Source organism: Vulpes lagopus, chromosome 5 (genome assembly GCF_018345385.1).
Source record: "Vulpes lagopus strain Blue_001 chromosome 5, ASM1834538v1, whole genome shotgun sequence".
Taxonomy (NCBI): domain Eukaryota; kingdom Metazoa; phylum Chordata; class Mammalia; order Carnivora; family Canidae; genus Vulpes; species Vulpes lagopus.
The window spans coordinates 123,075,381-123,097,873 of record NC_054828.1 but is presented as its reverse complement, the minus strand read 5'-3'; the positions used below and the strand labels follow the sequence as shown (position 1 = coordinate 123,097,873).

The 22,493-nt window shown below is 43.2% G+C and overlaps 1 long non-coding RNA gene across 1 annotated transcript in view; it reads right to left on the bottom strand.

Moving 5' to 3' along the window:
• The window catches only part of LOC121491598, a 46,184-nt gene extending 25,670 nt beyond the window's left edge, over positions 1-20,514 (bottom strand). The window contains exons 1-2 of the long non-coding RNA XR_005988011.1: positions 20,388-20,514; positions 20,241-20,284 (exon numbers count right to left, since the gene is read on the bottom strand). This is a non-coding gene — a long non-coding RNA (uncharacterized LOC121491598). The remainder of the gene's footprint in view (positions 1-20,240; positions 20,285-20,387) is intronic.
• Positions 20,515-22,493: the final 1,979 nt, after the last annotated feature.

Sequence of the window (22,493 nt, the reverse complement as noted above, 5' to 3'; positions counted from 1 at the left end):
TGACTAGGTTCCACATCATTTTGACTGAGATGTCTAGTACTTAAATACCTGAAAGCTTGAAAGGCAGGGACACCAGAACCACCATAGCGCTGGACGTAAGGAACAGTCGGTAGGTTTCCAGATGCGTCAATAGGTCTGCTCTCATTAATGTCTTCATTCGGGCTCCTTTCCCAAGGAGGGTTTCCACATCTAACTTTAGATGTTGAAGGTTTCTGTGCCAAAGCTCAGCCGAGATCACTTGTTCCCTTAATTTTGCCATTAACTTTTTTTTCTTCTTCTCTGCAACGTCTCAGAACAAATAGATTCTGTTTGCATGAATAATGCACCATGTTCCCAGGTACAAAGGAGAAGTCCAAGTCTGTACAGCTGCAAAAGGAAGCTTAACCAAGATCCATTTCCAGTGCTTTGCCTGCATCAAAAGACTTAGAGCCCATTGGGGATTTTTTTTTTTTAGTTCATCTTTTGAAATGCTCTCCTTTCCACTCCCTGCATTTTAAATTCCACTTCATCAAACCTAGCATACACTTTTTGGTAATGGACTGGGAGTCTGAAGCTTGGATTCTCATGCTAGGTTTGCTACCAGCTGCTGCATGACTTTGGGTAAGACATTCAACCCCTCCAAGACTCAGTTTTCCTAGCAGCAAAATGGGCCATGTGATGAGAGAATTGGGTGGCTCTCTAAGTGCCTTTGCTGTAAATAGTGGAGAAGGGATCTAAGAAGTGCCACATCCACCTCCAGATCGCCTGAGACATGCTCTCATAATGAGGCTGGGCTGACTCCGAGATATTTCACTACTTTGACAACACTTTCAGGCGGAGATAGTCACTGATGAACAATTTAATCATTAAGGGAGAGAAGTGTCATAGAGTCAGCTGTTTAATAGCCTGAGCAAAGATCTTTAAGAATTGCCATTTCACACGTTGTGGGGGTGTGGGAGAGCACACAGTCCTCTGTTTGTCGCCTCCTCCTTTCGAGAGTGGAGATCGAGGCTTCTCCCAGAAACTATGTTAGGCTGGGATGAAAGTGTAGTCATGAATTTAAACACCCCAGAGTCAGTGGCCGCTGACCAAGTGTATGAATATTTGACTCTCTGTTTCTGCTGTTAATGGCAGATTGGAAGACTGTGTGGAAACGGTTTCATTTTACTTTACCAGGCTCAACTAATGTAGGTAATTAAGATTCACTGCCTAATTAACTGCAAATGGCTATACAGAGAGTAACATAATTCTGTTACTCTCTAAATATCAAGGTTTATCCATATAGTAAAAACAAAATTACATATAATCGAAGGCCTCGCTATTTGTTCATGTTGTCTCATTAATGATGCGCCATCCTTTTAGGATTACACAATATCCATGCAGTGCCCTCTGTTTACAGAGAGCGGACAAGAGGGTCCCAGAGTTTAATGACTGCGGCAGGTCCCACAGCTAGTTGGTGACAAAGACAGGTCTCGAAGAAGCTCTCATGGTAGATTAGTGCTCTTTCAAATTAGTCATTGAAAGGATTCATTTGTATTAAGAGAAATTATTTCTATTTCATCATTCCTGGCTTATTAAGCAATTTGGGATCACGGGCATTTCTGACACTGGGCAGTGGGGGGTGAGGATGACAAAGAAGGAGATTTCTTGTTTTTCAGATTTATTCAAATGCAATTTATTTATGTCTCACAATCTGCCAACAGATCAAGCTAAGCCCCAACCTTGTCCCTCATGAAAAGATGATATAAAGGCACACTTGAGAAATAAATTAAGTCAGGAAATGTATCGCCCAGGGTGTACTGGGCTCTGAACAATCTGTAACAGGACAAGGCACCATAAGTATTGTCCCTTCTGTAATGCTGAGAGATGCCTGGCTGGCTCCAGAGTGAAGATCCAGGGCCCAGGGCTGTGTGCAGAGGAGCTGCCCAGAGACACCAGGCGTGCAAAGGGGGAAGGAATCAAGCATGAGCTGTGTCCTAGGGCTGCCCAGCACCAAGCCAGAGACACCTACTTCAGCCATGAACCCTGGTGTGTGCAGGGTGTGCTCTAGCCAGTAGGAGAAGACAAAGTCCAAAGGCAGGAAGCCAAGCCGATCCTCAGGAATGTGAGTGAGAAAATTAAGTTCATCACTGGGCCCATGAATAGAATATACAACCTCCTGGCCTTCGGGTTTGCCACATGAATGAATGGATAGAGGGATGATGGCAGATTACCTGTGAGAATTGTGTTCCTTTTTTTTTTTTTCTTTTTCACGAGCATACGAACGGGAATCACTGCGCAACCCGTGGGGTGACCTACCCAGAAGGGTGATCGTTAAACTCATCCTCCTGAGAAAGAATACCTGATGGGACGCTTTGTGCATTGACATTTTAGAAAGAAAAGCTCATCCCCAGGAAGGGAAAAGATCGAGGTTCCTGAAATACAGACGCCTGAATAGGTCTTAGCTCTAACATTTGGAAGGCAGCTACGTTTGGAAACTCCAAGTTACCTGGTAGTGCTAAAAGTGTTGGTGCTCTGACCTGATAGCACGACAGATGGGTGTGCAATAGCACTCTAGCCTGGGCCAGCCTTCGGCACCTTCCTCGCAGCACAAGCCTTCTATGGCAGACACCTGCTCACCACCCCTGCACACTACCCAGCAGCCCTAATGTCCCATGGGAAGAAATGGCAGCATCACCACTGGCCTGCCTCAACCAAATCTCCACTGAGTGACCTTTAAATCAAATGTCCCCGCCAGTTTGGCTGTCACTTCCCCTCTAAGCGCAACACGGGGGAACAGGTAGCCCCAAACTGAAGACTCGTTGTTGTAGGAAACGGGGATGTGCTGGTCTGCAGCCACTATAGCAGAAGACCTGGGCCAGTTACTGTGCCTGGATGCACCTCGCCAAGGTCACCTCCTGGGCAGCCGCCAGTGCTTCTTTGCCAAGGGGAAATGAATCCCCTACTGCCCCTCCCCTCTCCTCAAGACCCAGTAGAGGGAGGAGAAAGACACTACTAATTGTCAGAGCTTTAACTCATTACTGATGCAAGGTGGTTTGGGGGGAGGGGGGGACATTGAACATTTGTATTCTAGAGATAGAAGGGGCCCAGCAAGTGTGCTTCATTACCACGTAGGGGACATACCTGTTACAGAACGAACAAATTAATTAATGGATGAATGGTTTAATTATGTTTATAGGAGATTTGTCCTGCTTTAAAGGCACTCTCAGGACACACTGACCTTTAACCACTCCTCTTTCCACAAGAAGTAACTTTAGCCCTCCTGGCTACTGTCAGCCTTAGCTACAACCTCAGAAAAGTTTGATCAGCCACCAGCTGATTTGATCTGAGCCATCCTCTAGGGAGGCAGAAGGCCAGGCCTGCAGCCCACTGTCCCTACAAGAGGCTCTCACAAGCTCGTCCTGCATTACCAGAGCCGGGACTCAGTGCTGGAAGTTGACTTTGGCGACCATTTGGAAAGAGCATGTTGAATGGAGAACACATCCCGGTGAGCCAGCAGGAGACCCAGGCTCCAGAGCACAACCCCATTTACTACTCAACAGGAAAGTGGAAGACACTTGTCTTTTGAGTCTTCATTCTCAAAACGTAGCCTAGTGTAGGAGCTCAGCAAGGCAGAGAGGAGAGAAGAGAGAGCCAAGGATGGAGGGAAAGGCCTCCCTCACGAACTCACCATGGTAATCTCCAGGGAGAAGCAATGAAAATGCTTTGTGAACCACACACTACCGCATAGGTTTAAGAGTTCTGTAGAATGAGAGTTAGCTCCTAAGTGGCCCAATTTGAAGTTCAGTAAAAGAATCTGACAGTCTCTTCTGGAAGGATCTGCACGGGATTTTCCTGTATGGAAGAAGACCCAGTTTAAACGGCCCACCCCCTGGGTCACAGTCCCCCTTCCTTGGAACATGAGGGCATGATTTCTTTGGTTTTACTAAGAAGTAAACATCCTGGTTGCACAGCATGTTCACAGGTCCCCTGTTCACACTGTGTCAGGAGTATCTAAGTTGGTGACACAGGTATGAGATCCAAGATGGGACTGTGCCTGGCTGGGAGGGAAGGGGAGGTGTGTTCTGGCAGTGGGGTACCCCAGGAGGCCAGGGGTAGTCATATCTTCGGTTAGTCTTTAAAGAGAAACATATCCTTAAGTGTTTGTTAGGCTTTAGGCTTTGTTTCTTTTGACTCTAGACCTAGACAGGTGACTTAGCTTCTTCAGGGACATGGGGATGATTACAGCACCTAACTTGCTTGCCAGTTTCTTGATAAGGTCCTGAGAATGGTAACAGCCACGTGCCAATTGTTTGAGCTCATGACTCCTTCCAGGGGTGCCCGGGTCAAACACCTGAATCAAAATCAGATGCTTGTCATGGAACAGGTGTGAGGCAAGTGAGAGGTATGTTTACAAGCACTGTCTCATTTAATCATATATGCTTCAATCTTTACAACAACATGGCAAGGAAGGAGTATTTTCCTTATAAAAGAGAGGAAAACTGAAGTCATAGCTGGTATTCAGGATGACACAATTGATAAGTCTCCAGGCTGGGGTCGACCCAGACCTGCTGCTTGAGCTATGTTTGCTATCATGGGTATATCCCATACCAGGAGGATCTATGCAGACAAAGCAGTGGTTTTCCAAGGGGGTCAGAGCTGAACTCCAACAGCATTGGGAAACAAAATGCTCGGTAGATGGACCTAGAACAGGCTGCCATAACCACAGAGGTATATAAAAAGGCTTCCGCCTTGGCCGCAAGTATATAAGCTACAGGCAGGGAGTTCTTAGGCAAAGGAATTTAAAATGCTGCTCCTAATCTTTGATGAAAGCTCAAAGCTCAAAGAGCCTCTATTTAAAAATGCCCTTCAGGTTTTGCCCAACTGAGTGGGGGAAAATATCCAATTCAAAATTTTGGAAATATCTGGGGATGTCAGAATCTAGTATTTTTGCTGAAAACCAAGTAATGAGGGACCAGGTCTCTAAGGAAGGTTTGGTGAAGTCTAAGAAGGCCAGGCTCACAGGAGCGGTGCCCCGGGAGGATACTCTCCTCTCCCTGGAGGGATGGCCAGACACAGCCTTGGGGAGTTTGGGAAAGGGGAAGTGCCCTGCAGCAGGGACTCATCCCTAACTCTTACTTTCTTCTCCACGCACTTGTCTAAGTGAAGCTCTCCACTGCCCTGAAGGGGGAAGAGGCTTTCTTTCCACATTATATAGACTTGCTTGACTCGTGAAGAGCTGACGCAGGGAATACCATTCTCCTGCCTGCCAACACTGCTGGATAAGCTCAAATTATTATAGGCTTTAATTTCATTTAATAGGAGGAAGATTACTGCCAAAAATGTATATGAAAGTGCTTTGTAACAAACAAAAGTAAAGCATTATAGAAATGTGTGAGGAATGATAGTGATCATGGTCATAGAGATACATGTTATGCAGCAAAGGAAAACAGAACCTAGGGGCACTTGGGTGGCTCAGTGGCTGAGCCTTGGCTCAGGTTGTGATCCCAGGATCCTTGTATCCAGTCCCATACCAGGCTCCTTGCAGGGAGCCTGCTTCCCCCTCTGCCTCCCTGTGTGTGTCTCTCATGAATAAATTAAAAAATTTAAAGAAGTCTTTGAAAAAAAAACCAAAACCTAAATTTTAACAACGGAAAAACAGTTAAATAAACTATGGCTTATCTATACGATAGAAGGCTGGATGGCCACTAGAAGTCATTTTATGAAAAACTTTTGATGGTGAAAGAAAATGTGATTACTGCTATGTGAAAATCATTGTATGCCTGCAGGTAAGCTAGATGGATGGATGGACAGGTGGAGAGATGGAGACAGACAGGGAGGGGGAAGAAAATTGTTGCAATATATAAATAGGATTTATCTCCGAGTGCCTATATCATGCTTGAATTTTATTTTCCCTTTCATTTTTATTTCTTTAGTTTCTACCCTGCCTTGTTCTAAAAACAATTTAAAGTTGTTTACAACACACATACAAGATAAAATTAAATTGGGAAAAACGTAAGCAAGTGAGGAATAAATATGAGAAAGATAAGGTATAGCCAGCAGAAGGGCTGGTATGTAGAACGCCTTCTGTGAAGCCCCACACATTAGATACAGATCGACAGCAAATTCACCCCTCAGCTTTCTGAGCACCAACATGGGAGAGAGACATGAAGTAGACCATGTGACCCATGGGCATGGGTCGAAGCACTAGCAGAAAAATAAAGCACAATGGTTCTGTTTAAGAAAACAGGAAAGACAGCTCTTCCCATGGTTCTCTGCTCAAAGGGACACCAATGTGGAAGCTGGTGGTGAGTGGGCAATGTTTGGTGCCCGCAGTGACCCAGTGAGTCACCTACAGGTGTTCCCAGGAGCCTCTGTGTAAGCTGAGGACAGAGTGCCGGAGCCCAAGAAGGAGTAACAGCCACCTATAGGGATGGTTACTAGTCCCAGGCTCTGCACAAAGTAGCTGCCATGCTATCTCTCTCATCTGACAGTCACACACCCCTACAAGGTATCTTCAACCCTTCCAGATCAGAAACCGGGTTAGAGCATAGCTCAAATTCAGTTAGCCGACAAAATGGCAGGGCTGGTTCTCTCACCACATGCCTGACTTGTTTCACCAGGTGGCTCTATTGCTTCCCAATCCCAGGAAAAAAATCCAATGCTCCATACAGGCCAGTGGCACAAGGCCAAAATGTAGGTCAGAGAAAACAGCTCTGGAGGAGGAGGAGGAGGAGGAGGAGGAGGAGGAGGAGGAGGAGGAGGAGGAGGAGGAGGCCATTTTTCTCTTTCTACTTTTTAGTATTTCTGAGCTTTGGCCAAATATTATGTTTACTTTTACATTATTCACCCTCTTGGATTCCCTGCGCTGTTCCCCAAGCCCATGCAGTTCACACTATTTTCAGTTGATTTTAAGAGTTCTTGAGGCAACTCCATGGAGCAGTGGCTCAGTTGGTTCAGCATTTGACTCCTGGTTTTGGCTCAGGTCATGATCTCGGGGATCATGAGTGGAGCCCCGTGCCGAGCTCCATGCTGAGCACAGAGTCTCCTTCAGATTTCCTGTCTCCCTCTGCCCCTGCCACTCCATGGTGTGATCACATGTGTGCATGCTTTCTTGTTCTCAAATAAATGATTTTTTAGTAAATTTATTGGTGTTCAATTTGCCAACATATAGAATAACACCCAGTGCTCATCCTGTCAAGTGTCCACCTTAGTGCCCGTCACCCAGTCACCCCCACCCACCGCCCACCTCCCCTTCCACCACCCCTATTTCGTTTCCCAGAGTTAGGAGTCTCTCATGTTCTGTCTCCCTTTCTGATATTTCCCACTTATTTTTTCTCCTTAATGATTTTTTTTTAAAAAAAGCTCCTGAGCACTTCTTTCTCCCCATGAGATAAGGGACCTCCCCAAGGATGCAGAACATGGTCTTGGTTTGTAAATAAGCTCACCCTTTTCCCGTAGCTTCTACAGTTCAAATGTAAAGCCCATCACTGAGCTATTTCTATGATGTGAGTTCCTGAAATGAACTTCAAGCCGCTGTGAACCCATTCCTGAGCTTCTCGTATGTAGTCCCCGCCTGTCTCATCTTTTTCCTTGAGTCTCCATCATATCCCTTTGGTGGATGTTCTATTTGACCCAACATGCAGGGGAAGATATCGAGCCTTGGGAACTTTAAATAATATTAAACTGACCAAGACAGCATTTACTAGAACTGGTAATGTTGATTGGAAATAAGTGCCCTCACACACACATATTTAGAATATAAATAAGAATAACCTTCATTCTTAAAAAAAAAAAAAAAACTTTATTCTTGAAAACAATTTTACGAAGCACGCCAACAGTATTCTGAGCCTTTGACCTAGAAATTCCACTTGAGTAGGTTATTTTAAGGAGACAAGTATAAATGAGGGCAAAATTTAGCTACTAGGATGTTTCTTAGCATTGTTTATAGTAAGACTGGAAACTGAATGTGCCAAAATAAGATTGTTTAAAAAAAAAATGAGATCTATCCTGACAATGAAATAGCATGCATCCATGTAAAAGCTGCATTGTATCATGAACTATATTTAGTTACTTCAAATTATTTTTGTTTCCAATGTATTTAAAACAAGAAAATTGGGTTGTAAAACAATTGTGTAACACGATCTTATTTCTTAAATAAACATTGCAATATGTATATGTAAGAAAAAATGTAGAAGGATATAAGGATGTACCCCAAAATGTTAATAGTAGTTATTCTAGGACTAAGGTATTACCAGGAGCTTTTAATTTCTTCTTTTTGAATATATCTATTTTTTAAAACTTATCTATCGTGAAGATGTATTGCTCTGTGAAAAAGAAAAAGGATTTTTTTTTAATTTTATTTATTTATGATAGTCATACAGAGAGAAAGAGAGAGAGGCAGAGACACAGGCAGAGGGAGAAGCAGGCTCCATGCACCGGGAGCCTGATGTGGGATTCGATCCCGGGTCTCCAGGATCGCGCCCTGGGCCAAAGGCAGGCGCCAAACCGCTGCGCCACCCAGGGATCCCGAAAAAGGAATTTTAAAAAATAGCAAAAACATATCAGTCTCAGTTTTGCATTTCTGTCTGTATGGAAAAAAAAGCCAAAATATGGATAAAAAGGCTGATAAGCCAGGTCAGAACATTCTTCCGTGTTTGTGCCATTGCCATGGGCAGGGCTAAAGATTTAAAACTCCTTCACATCAGGTGGGGGTTGATGGAAGACATCCAGGTAAGTATGGAGCTGTCCCTTGAGGCATGCCAAGCTAGGACTGTCCATAAAAGTAACCCAAACCTTTTTCTCTCTAGTGCTTTCAAGTTCAAATTTAAAGTCATGGCTACCTAGAGAGATGGAAGCCAACCTAATTTTTATAGTGTTTATAAAAAAAAAAAAAAAGCCCCTTTCACCCATGCCTTCCCCATTTTTGATTTCACAAGAGCACACCTGCCCCACTGGTCCCAGCAGCAGCTTATTATAGCTTCCATGCAAGCAGAAAGCACTTGGTAATCAAAGATAATTCTGCTCCCACGTGAATAAATGCAGTTCGGACTTGTCTATCACTAAAAGGTCTCAAAAGACTAGAAGACATAAATGGATATAAATTTAGTTCTAAACTGTTTTTAAAATACGTTCTAGCACATTTAATGGCAGAGCGAGCTAACGTATGTCAGTGCTGCTTTTTCTTGAAAGCTGCTTCCATGTGTGACTGAATAAAAAGATGGATGCTGGCCTTTCATTTAAAATAACATTCAATAAAGTGAATGTTTTCATTTGGCCCTTTCCCTATTTGGGGAAACTTTCATTCTCTAACAAAAATTTATTGAATATCTACTAGAAAACACAAATATGAACCTGTTCTGCTGCTGGGGCTTTCACATAAGTAGAAAGCCACGACAAGTTCCTTTGCCCTGTTTCAGCTAGACAAGCTACCAAGTAAATGCTGAGCTTCCATGTAAAATGTCAAGGAGTTGCAAGGCTTAAAATGTTAGAAAAGCCACAGTCCAAAATGCAGTAGGGATCCGAGGCCCCTCATGTCTCAGCCTCAGCTTTCTTCTCTCCATAATTCCTGCTGCTTACTTGAGTGATGTTCACATCCCAATACACACCTTGCTCTGCTTTCATGCCTCCTTCTTTCATTTCAGCCCTATCTACTGGAACCACCTTCTATCTTTGACTGCCTGGGAAGCGCTGACTCACCTGTTCAGACATCTCCCACTTTGCGAAGCATTCATTGAGCATAGTGCTTTCCACCTTCACCAGTAAGGTTAGCACAATCCATTGTCTACACTACACAGAATCCTATTATAGAGAATCCTGTTATTACATGAGTCACACTCCAGCTGAATAATTTGTCACATGTACATCCTCTACCAGAAAGCAAGGTTTCTGAGAGCAATGTCTAGACTGTAATTTCTCTTTGATTCCAGAATTAGCACTGTGCTCTTCTCAAACATAAGGACTCCTAAAACTTGGTTGACCTGGATGAAGAGGTTATCAGATTACCAGATTATAAGAAATAGTGGAGAAAAAGGGAAAGGTGAAGTAAGGGCGAGGAAGGGAAGATGGAAAGAGTAGAACAATTCTGAAATGCTGAGGAGTGTGATGGTTTCTGGATCTTAGACTCTGATTGTTGTGGCCAAAATTTCCTTCTCATTACATCTGTTGTCTAACTGATGTCTAAAATAGATGAGCAAATAGAACAACAGTATGAAAATTGTGTTTCTAGGAGAAAGTGCAACACTGGGGAATCTGTAAGGCTAATATTGGGACAGCAAGTCACTCTTAAAAGTACAGTGAAAAGAGAAAATATTATTAGATATCTGAATATCTTTCATATAATTTTGTCACTAGGTCTCCAGAATACTCTATGACAGCATTGTTTTTGGTTTTATTTTTAGAGAGAGTTTGGGTGGGGGGAAGGAGAGGGAGAGGGAGAGAGAGAATCTTAAGCAAGCTTCACACTCATCACAGAGCATGACCTGAGCCTAAATCAAGACGCATAACCAGCTGAGCCACCCAGGCGCCCCTATGACAACATTTCTTTAAGCTTGTTCCATCAAATTAGTAATGGGAGAGAAAAAAAAAATCAAATGATTCCCTGCCCTCCCCCAAAAAATTTAGGAAGAATTAGGTTTAAAAAAAACAACAACAAAATCGCCTTTCTGCAATACTAACTAGGCTTTTAAAATTCTGTTACACATTTTGAGTGTCTAAGAGTAAATGCAGAATTTCCCTAACTCAGTGGACCAGAGAATCCCAAGGCATCCCCTGTGACTAGGTTCCTTCAAAGACATCTTAGAAAGTGAAGTCCTGCTCATTATGTATGTAGACATCATCCCTTCCCGGTGTATAAAGAAGGGCACTGATGCTGAAGATATGATATTTCCAGGGGCATATGGTGCATAAGAGTGAGGATTTCAAAGCCAAGTACCAGAGACATTTGCTCACTGGGATTCCTCATTGCCTTGAATATAATGCAACTTAGATCATGGAAATGTTTACTATGGCCTGAATCAAGTTTCATCCTTCAGGATAAGGTGTGGGATTTTTAAACCCCCAAGGCTTTATCTATAGAGCCCCTTACCTAGAGTGTATCTAGAATGTTCAAGTGGTCCTGAAACAGACTGGCCCAGAACCAAGTCCTCAGGTTGGATTGCAAGACTAGACAATTACCCACAGATGGAAAAGGACATGCCCATGTGCTGACATGACTTATTCCTCACATAAGAGCTCTTGTTAAAATGTACATTTTAATAGATTTAAATGGAAAAACATAATTTTCTAGAACCTAGATGTTAGCATAGATGATATTATTAAAGTAATAAACAAAAAATATCTGAAAGAAGAAAGATACTCACATTGCAATTTAGATGAACTCCATTTATCCATCAATATCACTGGAAATGGGGGCAGCTGGGTAGCTGTTGGTTAAGCGTCTGCCTTTGGCTCAGGTCATGATCCCAGAGTCCTGGGATGGGGCCCCACATCGGGCTCCCCACTCAGTGAGGAGTCTGTTTCTCCCTCTGCCTCTGCTCCTTCCCCCATTCATGCATATGCATGTGCTGTCTCTCTCTCTCTCTCTTTCAAATAAATGAATAAAATCTTTAAAAAATCACTGAAAATCAAATCATCTGTTTACAAAATTCCTCATATAACAGTAATTCCATAAAACAGAAGTTACTTGGAGATATAATCTCCTTCTTAGCATTATGCTTACTTTTTCACCACCACATCACTATAGATTCATACAATCTGTTTTCTAACTCATTCAAGGCCATCCTAAGCACCATCAGTGTCAGAAACAGGCAGTATTTCAGAAAGGCACTAGAGCAGAGATCAGGAGACTTGGCTCTGTTGTCAACTGCTTGTACAACCTTAGGCAAGTCATTTGCTTTCCTAAACTTCGTTGTTCTCATCCTGTGCTGTCCCCTACAGTAGACATTGGCCTTCGGTGGCTATTGAGCACTTGAAATGCACCTAGACTGGTTTGAAGTATGCTACTAAGTGTAAAATACATACAGAATTTCAGATATTTAAAATGAGAATAAGAGTATGAATATCCCATTAAGAAATTTTATAGTGAATTCATATTGAAATGATACTATTTCAGGTGTAGGAGGTTGGTAAAATATATTATTAATTTCACCTCTTTCTTTTAACTTTATTGTGTTAATGTAGCTACTAGTAAATTTAACATTACATACGGGAATCGATTAGTATTTCTATCAACAGCACAGGTCTAATGTGTCAAATGAACTGGTGGTTTCAGATTACTTCAGAGTGGCCTTCTACTCCTAAACTTTTAAGATAAAGCCTTTTGATGGAAAATAAAGCTGGGGAGGGTCTAAGGCATAAACACTGACAGAAAGAACCGGGCAGGATGAGGTCTCAGACAGGACTCTGAGCACTAAATACCACACTGGTGGAGAAGAATGCAAGGGGTCAAGGATACTATGGGGGAGAGAAGAGACTTTGGGAGCTTTGGGGATGGGGGACTGTATCAACTTAAACTTGAAGTCTAAATCAATTTTTTAAAATTTATTCATGAGAGACACACACAGAGAGGCAGAGACACAGGCAGGCAGGCAGAGGGAGAAGCAGGCTCCCTGCAGGGAGCCCAATGTGGGACTTGATCCCATGATACCCGGATCACTCCGTGAGCCAAAGGCAGATGCTCAAACACTGAGTCACCCAGGTGCCCCTCTAAATCAATCTTGGCTTAGCTTTGGATGAATGAAGCTTTGTTCAATCCTGACTCCTAGTTAGAATAGCCTCAAAGTCTCTGAAGTGGATCCTGCCATACATAGAATAAAAGATAATGATGCAGATTTTCTATATTAGGACTGCACTATGACAGTTTTACTAAGTTAGAGATGTTCTGGATAATGGATAAGCCTGGGGCAAGAGGGAAGCATTATACTCACTGATCCAAAATTTCTGAAGAGTAACTGTGGTTTTACAAATTGATTTATTGAGGAATGTATTGAGGAGAAAAAAAAGTGGGAATCTCAAATCTCATGTCATTAAGAGAATCAAAGAAAAAGACAAGTTAGCCATCATTCAATCCAACCCCTTCATTTTGGGGATCAGCACACAGGGGCTCAGACAGGAAAAGTGAAATTGCCTTTCTTCACAAAATGATGCTAACCATCTGTAGCAAAGTTGAACTGTATTATGGTTCGGAATTGGGTCTTATAAAGGAAACAGAAAAGTAAGAAAGACTCTTTTCCTTCGAGAAGTTTTTAGCAGCTTAATTTTTCTCCCTTTGTCTCTTTTGGATGTTTTTAAATAACTGATAAGATAGGTTGTATTTAGTGCCCAGTCTTTTCCTATTAAGAAATGAAGCAGGGAAGACATTTGAATCTTTCTAATGTGAAGATTGGTAACTTCTCTGCCACTGGACCCAGTAAGCTGTTCAATACTATATAAAGAATGTTATACATTGTTGATTGAGAAATGTCCAGTTAGCTGCATAGTAAGTGGTTGTAAAATCTTGACACCTCTACTCAAAGTTATTTTCTGGTTGGTTGGTTCTGCCAACTTTCTAATAATGGTTTTGAGGTAATAATGTTGGCTTTCGGGCAGCCCGGGTGGCTCAGCGGTTTAGTCCCACCTTCAGCCCAGGGTGTGATCCCAGAAACCCGGGTTCGAGTCCCACATCAGACTCCCTGCATGGAGCCTACTTGTCCCTCTATCTGTGTCTGTATCTCTCATGAATAAATAAATAAAATATTTTTAAAATAATAATAATTTTGGCTTTCCACTTCCAGTAAATTGGACAATACTATTTTGAGAACTTCTGCTTCTGAGGAAGAGGGAGATCTTCAAGGCACGGCAATTATTTCCCCCCAAAAAATGATCAGAAAAGCAAGATAAATTAAAACAATCAGGTATACATTGCAAAGACTCAGAGAAGATAAATTAAAACAAGCAAATACACATTTCAAGACAAGAAATAAGACTTTAAAACTCCAGACTAGGAAGCTCCTTGCAGAGGTGCACTGAGGACTTCCTGCTTTTCAGAAAGCATCTGCCAATCACGAGTGAGAGCTGAAGTCAGAGAACTAGGCTGAGAGACAGAACCCAGCAGAGCTGATCCCCATGCAAAAGGCCACAGTGGCAAAACTAGGTATCTCACAGCCTCAAAGAGTCCACGTCACCATCAAAAGATATACTAATTTCTAAAGAAGCACAAAGCAAGGAGCTAAAGCATTAAGTGGATTCTTCTAGAAAGCAGAGGCTTCCAGGACTAAGGAAACAAAACCCACTGGGAGAAGAGTGATGAGAACTACAGATGGGAATTGAAAGCTCTCATGGAGAGGACTGGTCACTGAGGGATCCACCCCTTTTCAGGGGCCACTAGCCTCTGGGAAGAGTTGGAGGCTGAGGATCCAGGCCTAGCTCCCAGCAGGAGGCTGCTGCCTGGATCCAAAGAAACCTTTATACCCCTTGAATACCAACTCCCAATTTCCCGCTCCCCAGCCTCAGGTATGTACCATTCTGCTCTCTGCTTCTATGAGCTTGACTATTTTAGATTTCTAATGTAAGTGCAATCCTGTGGTGTCTGTCCTGTGACTGGCTTAATTCATTTGGTGTAATGCCCTCGAGATCCACCCATGTTGTTTCAAATGGTAGGATTTCCTTCTTGTTCTAAAGCTGATTAATATTCGTATGTGTGTGCACCACATTTTATTTATTTATTCATTCGTTCATTCATTCATTCATTCATGAGAGACACACAGAGAGAGGCAGAAACATAAGCAAAGGGAGAAGCGGGTTCCCTGTGGGGACCCTGATGCGGGATTCAATCCCAGGACCCTGGGATCATGACCTGGGCCAAAGGCAGATGCTCAACCACTGAGCCACCCAGGTGACCCTATGTCAGATTTTATTTATCCATTCTTCAGTCAATAGACAAGTTCTAGAGATCTGCTCTACAGCACAGGGTCCACAGTTAATAACAATACTGTATCATGCACTTAAAATTATGTTAAGAGGATAGATCTCATATAGAATGTTCGTATCATAATTAAAACCAGAACAAAAATTAATAAAATGAAGGAAGGAAGGAAGGAAGGAAGGAAGGAAGGAAGGAAGGAAGGAAGAAAAAAGGAAAAGTATAGATCTTAAAACAATGCCTAGCCCATAGTAAGCACCAGTCAATGGCAACATTTATAATCCATCTCCTACCCCAAAAAGGAAGAAACCAGCAAAGGTCTTCGTAGTTGCTGGGGAAGCAAATAACAAAATAAGAGACCTGAAGGACCTAAAAAATGAAGCGGAGCTCGGCCTGAAGCCATAAACCCCCAACAAGGTACGCTTCAAACCTCTTCCCATAGTCCTTGCTTTTCTAAGTCTTCTAATCTCCTTATTTTGGCTCTTCTGTTCACACTCCCAAAGAAGATGTCCCACCTCTGAAACTCAAGGAACAAAGAACAATCAGCCATTCTCTCATCATCCTGACTGTCAAAATAATCATTTCGGGTTAATAGCTGCTGTTCTTCCATCACTAATTACATAGACAAAGTGATGTCTTTAAAAAATAACCTGTAGCCTCATGATGGCCAAAGATTAAAGCTTCACTGGGGCAGGTGCAGGCTGTGGAGTTGGAGCAGAGCATGGAGGCAGGTACTGGGGGGAGTTTAGAAACGGAAAAGAGAAAAGATAATCTGGAACTAATGCCCTGAAGATCAGCACAGACCTCCTTATAGCCTTCCCGCCCCCATTTTGTACAAAGTATGCACTGTCTCATAATTGTTCAGTTCTCATGGGTCTGTGTCTCATTCCTCAAACTCCAGGTAAGTTGTGGACTTCTCAAAGGCGAGTCTTGAACATCCCACAGCAACTGACTCCATCATGAAGACAGGCAAAGGTCACAGAAAGAGAACAAACATCAGTAAGAAGGTGGTAGTTGAAGGAAGGAAGGGAGAAGGGTGGGAATCAAAAGTGGAACAATACAAAAATACATTGAGGCATTCTCTCATCAGTGAGCATCAGCCAAGGCCAGTTAAAGATCCAGTGTGTCCACCTCATAGATGACCTCCCTGGGTCCAGCCTTGAGTTCTCCTTTGATGGCCTGCTCAAAAATCAGCTAAAAGGCACTTCATTGAGTGCCAGTGGGTTCCCAGCTCCACACTCTCTGTGCTACTTTTGTTTAGGGCCACACAGCTGGCCCCCACCCTTGTGGAAAGGCAGTAAGACCACTGGGAAGACTGCTACACCTGAACAAGAAAAGAAATGGAAAGGACCAATGTGGTATAAAATACAAAGTTCTTATTTATTCATATGCATTTGTTGTTTTTCATTCTCCTTGTGTATTTGTCACATTGTCTCCTAAACTAATTACCTAATTACAGAGGGTGAAAGCATTTAAAGGATTACAGAGAGATCCCTCACATGTACTATGGAGGTAGAGATGTTTATTAATTGCTCCATCTAAAAATGTTCCAACCCTTTCACAGTCACTGAATTATTCATTAATCTGCCCCCTCCACCCATGTGTTTAACCAGCATTAATCCCTCCAAGGTACCACTAAATACCACCGGTCATTTATACTAAGCCCTTTAATTAATCACATCAGCGGTCATGTGTTGACCCTCTTCTCTCCCACATGCCATTCGCACAACTTCCTGGGGAAAGAACCAACTAGAACACACACTTCTAGCAATGGCTGCAAGGCATTCTGCAACCAATTATTCCTTCAAATTGAAGTCACCAACATTTCAGACAAGAGAGGTCAAAATGTGGCTATTTTTATTTTGACATACAGATGTGGCTGACATTTTTATTCTGCTCTATGTAGAGGAGGACAACAAGAGGTATACACACGGAAGAAGCTTGCTCAAAGCTATTGATTCCACAAATCAGAGATCCATGGAAATCAGCATGCCCCTCTTGTCAGGACAGTGCCCTTGGGAGATGTGTTAGTTGATGCATTAGTATTTCCTGCAGGATACACTGCAAGAGAAACAACTCCCAAAACCATGATGGACCACAAAGGTTGATGTGTCCATTCATGCAGATTCCAGTACAGGTGTCACTCAACAGTGCAATCTGCGTCAACTGTGTGACTCCATTATCTCAACATGAAGCCTCCTGCCTGGTAGGGAAAGAGAAATGTAGGCTGGAGAATTACAAATGGGTTTTCTACTGTGTCAGCCCAGGGTGACAACTGTCACTTCCAGGACTAGTCATCCAGTCCCATTCAACTGCAAGGAGACAAAGACATACAGTCTTTTATGTGTCCAGAAGAGAAAGGGAAGCAGATAATAACAAATAATACTATTACTGTCTTGTCTGTCAAAGAAGATTAAGTGCATTGGCCTTTGCTTCCACTACTTATTGGTTATTTGTAATCATACCCTGATCTGATAGGGTGAATGCTAATTTACAAAGAATTTTCCACTGACTTCTCTCATTTGTCTTTATTCTATCTTGTTTGATATCTATAGCATTCTATCATGTTTTCTTCTATCATGTCACTCAGAGGCAAAACCCCCAGTGAGTAGGATTTTAGTTGGGAAGTGCCTCAACTCTCCCACATGTGCAGTTCCATTATGTCAATTCTCACAAGGCTTCTTAATCTGGATGCCATGATTCAGAGACTATAGGACCTTCTAAGGTAATGTGTATGTGCCATTTTTCCTACGAAGAGGGGCCATACTTTTCAGCAGATGCTGCTTTCCCTCTACTGGTCTCTTGAATCTTTAGAGGCTGAGACTATCTGAATAATCCTTTGATCTTTCAGAGCATCTATCAAATGCCTGGTACAGCCAAGTGGACAGAACAGATTGCTGATGAAGGAATTTTGGAAAAGAAGTTGGGAGGGAGTGGGGAGTGTCCTGCTAGAGAAAATGGATCAATGGGGGTCAGCAATTGGAGGAATGGGATCTGGCCAACAGGTCCAGCAGGAGGACATTAATGACTTGGAGAGAAGGAGCCGGGAAGCAGAATGAGGCACAAAAGGAGAATGAGACTACCTAGATGACAACCATTTGTGTCCTTTGCAAAGGGTTGGTAAAAATCACTTTGCCCACCCCTAGATAAGGTTTGGCCACTAGAGCTTGTTCAACACTGAGTTCCTGGTGAGAAGAGGTCTGGCTGTGTGCATCCGGACACGTTAATTGAATTTTCTGGAACAAGGGATTAGCATATACACCAAAGGTTTTTAAATCAGTCCTGTGATTTATTTAGCACATCGGCTCACATATTAACTTTAAAGAAATCATCCCCTATAGTCTCATTGCGTGAAAGGTAGAGCTGCCCTTCATGGGCAGGAAGATGAAAGGTTGAACCTCTAAGGCAGAAAGAACTGACGATGTACCTAGCAAACGAAATAAAACATTTAAAGAAGAAATTATGTTAAAACAGAATGCTACCCTACAAAAGGTAGAAGTCCACAACTAATTACTGATACTACAGCATACTTCAATGTTTTGGGGAAGTTAAAATAGCTTTGCTTCTTGTATTCTAAAAATGAAAAAGTTGGTTCATTCTGAAATCCCAAGAGGTTCTTTATAAAGTAACAGGGTCCAAGTAGGGTTTCAGAGAGACATGGTGGCCCTGAGCAGGCAAGCACAGCACGCCTCTTCCCACACAGACTAGTATTTCCCTGGCAGCTTGGCCTAAGCACTGGCCTTTCCTCTGCCTTCCAGGGAAAAAGGAATCATTCTGCCTGAATTGCAAAAATTGTGTTTGAAATACCCTCTCAGCTTTGTTTTGTCAACTGACATCACATCTGTCCTTAAGAAGCCAGCTTAGAGATCCTGAGCCCCACAGACTTGCCAGTGGGGGACCCACCAACAGTGCTCTTTTATGACAGCAATGACAAGTTAACCAACAGCTACCATTTTCAAGAATGGGCGCTGTCCCTATAAATACACCTTCAGACCTACGGATGAGGAAACTGAAGCCCGATCCTTCGAAAAGATTACTGGTACTGATTTGTTACCTGTGGTACCCATGTTACCCATGGTGGGCTTCTAATCTCTCAAAAGTGGGGAGGTCCCCACCATGTCATCTTTGGTTTTATGCCCAATGGTGTTGGCCAAACAGCAAGGACCTGAAAATGTCAGTTAAAGAGAGCAAGAGAAAGAATGAATGAGGCTCAGATAAAAACAAACTGTCTGGGGCCACCTGGGTAGCTCAATGGTTGAGCATCTGCCTTTGGCTCAGGTGGTGATCCTGGGATCCTGGGATCCTGGGATCGAGTCCCGCATCAAGTTCCCCACAGGGAGCCTGCTTCTCCCTCTGCCTATGTCTCTGCCCCTCTGACTGTATCTCTCATGAATAAATAAATAAGGAAGGAAGGAAGGAAGGAAGGAAGGAAGGAAGGAAGGAAGGAAAGAAAGAAAGAAAGAAAGAAAGAAAGAAAGAAAGAAAGGAAAAGTAGAGAAGAGAAGAGAAGAGAAGAGAAGAGAAGAGAAGAGAAAAGAAAAGAAAGAAAAGAAAAGAAAAGAAAAAAGAAAAGAAGTGAAACGAAGCGCAACGAAACTGTCCATACTGCTAGGGATCAGGGATAGGGTTAGAACTGTTGGTCTGACCACAAAGCTACTTGTGAAGGCACCTGTTTGCACCTGTGAGCTCCCCTAGCCCATGGGGTCTGATTGTGAGATGAAGGATAGTGGTCCTGAGTAGCTTCAGGCAGTTGGGGACAACTATCCCAATGAACACAAAATACTTTCTTTTGCCATGTGTTTTACATGCTTTGCAATGCCCCACCTAATATCTTTTTAATGTGAAAATTGTAGAGTCATTATGGACACAGAAAAGTGCACAAAACATAAATGGTCAATAGATTTTCAGAAAGTGAGTGATCTGTCGCATACAGGCCACCCACATGAAATGTAAAGCAGGCTCTCAGAACCAGAACCAGAGAGAAGCATGTCCCTTTCCTTGCACCTATCACGTAGAAATCACTGTGCTGTCATTATGATAATATTCTGGTTTTGCTTCCAGTTTTACCTTCTACAGTCATGCATTATCTTATCTAATTATTGACGTCCCTTAGCTCGTAAGGCGTGTAATGACCATCTCTGTCCTAGGGACAGGGCATCGAGAGTACAGGGCTCAGTACCATGGGTCCTATCTGCATGTGGAGGAGAGGCAGAGTGGCCTTCCCCAGAGCCCTGGGAGGTGCCTTCTCACTCCTCAGCTCATTGAGACCTGACCATAGTCTTCTGAACCCAGAGCCTTCTGATCCTTAGCTGCTGAAGAGCTCACGTGCAAGATCTCTGAGCTGGTGCCACCTATCAGGGAGCGCGGTGGGACTCATGCTTACCTCCAGCAACAGGTCCGTATTCCCGTCAAACCCACTGGATTCAGCTAGGGGACAAAACAGAAAAAGGGAAAAGTCAGTATGAGGCTGTCTGGTGCACCCCAGACCGCCCTGCCAGCACAGCCACTTGTTAGCTGGAAGCACACTTACACTAGAGGGTCCCCGATGCTGTTTTATATGTGAACAAATTCTTCATTCAAACACCTGGTTAAATCCAGAGTTTGGGCAGAGTCCAGAAATCTCCCTATCAAACCCTCTAAAATTTGAAAGAGCAGGAAACCCAGACTCAGGGAAGAAAATGACTCGTTCAAGGCCGTACCCTGTGATAAGGCCCAGGGCTGGTAATAAAGGCAGGTAAATAAAGCAGCCAGTGGGGGTGAGGTCTTAATGGCATTTAGTTCCCATTCTGAGCTGGCCAACCCAGTTGCTTCATACTCCATGTTGATGAGATTCTGGGAAACAAGCCAGCTAACTCGAGGGATTTAGATAAAACCAACTGGAATAGTTTCCTTTTTGTCCCTGAGTCCAACTTTGAGGCCAGGATTGAGTGATCCAGGCAAGGGGAGTTGGTTACTCTCCCTTCAGCCACACAAAAGACCAGAGGTCACTGGCATAGTCATTAAGAATCCCCTCCTGCCTGCAGGACACCTTGTGGAGCCTCGTAGGATTTATAGAATGCTCTCACACGTTATGGAACTCGACCTTCATGTGAGCCCCTCGGAAGGGACAAGGCTGAGCACTGTATTCCAAATTTTCAAGGAAGAAACTTGAGCTTTTATCCAAGATGATAAAACTAGTGGAGCCGAGGTGACCGATTCCTATTCCATCACGGCCCTTGACGACAGGAGAGAAGAGAGCTTGAGAGAGAGTGACACATGCTTCATGCTTTGCTCCATGATCATGTGATACTGAAACTCTCACAATAGCTCTACCCCCTCTCAGTTCTGCTCTCTGTGGTTTGAGTTAAGTGTGATCGGTCGATGCAGTTTGGAAGCAGATGATGTAGCATCAGAAGGTCAACAGTAGCCTAACCCTAGGTCACCTGCCTAGATCACTCAGCCCATTTCACCTTATCATGTGGGTACTTTTTCATCTCCCACCACTGCAAGAAGAAAGGTGAGTACAGTACACAGTACAGTAAGATATTTTGTGAGAGAGCACACATTCACATAACCTCTCTGACAGTATGCTGTTGCAACTGTTCCATTTTACGATCAATTATTCATCTCTTACTGCATGCAGCTGATAAATTAAATTTTATCATAGGTACATATGTGTAGGGAAAGCCATAGTAGACACAGGGTTCAGTCCTATGTGTGGTTTCAGGCAACCCCTGGAGGTCTGGAACATTCCCCATGGGTAAGTCCCCATGTCCCCACTGGACAAACAACTCCAATTTCTAATTCTGTCGATCATCTCAGTCATCTTTATATCTACCCAACACTGAAGGACCTGGGGGGATAATCTAATTTAAACCCAATTTTATCTATAAAAATCTTTGGGAATCAGGAAAATCAGTAAAGTATGCCATTATTCTAAAACCATTCAGCCTGTGTTTATTCTCGAATACGTCATCCCTATACATGGGAGTCAGTACAGTTGAGCTAATAAGCAACTTTACAAATAACCTGGCCCGATTCTCTCATTCTGTGGAGGGAAGAAATTGAGGCCAAACAAAAGAATTAACCTTCCCCAGCTGACATAACACATTTATGGGTGAGCCAGGAGAAACCCCAGATTCCATGTCCACCCACCAACCTGCCCCAAGCCCCCTGTCTTCCATTAGAGCGCTCCTCACCTTATGTGTTCTTAAGCCATTGTATTTAGCATTTTGTCAGGACTGACGAGTCTGTCTGGTTTATTGTAACATCATCTCACGAAGACCATCTCCATCAGTAACCTCCTGCCTGACACCTTCCCTCTCTGAGCCTGAGGTCCTCAACCCCAAAATACAAGTTACCCCTGTGCCTCCTAGCTCACACTGTTGTGAACAATAAACTGATATGCAAACAGGAGAGGCTAATTATCAGTAGTTATTCTTGGATTTGCATCCCATGCTATATGAATAAGCACTAGACATCTCTGTGCCTTAGCTTTCCCATCTGTCAAGGGGAGATACCAATCTCCAGGATCTAGTTTGAAACAACACTAGAAAGACAGGTGCAGGTATTAACATAACCTAATCTCTTCCAAATGAAATGCATTCTAGTTACCAACGTCCTCACCGATTCATCGTCACTATTCCATTGAACTACG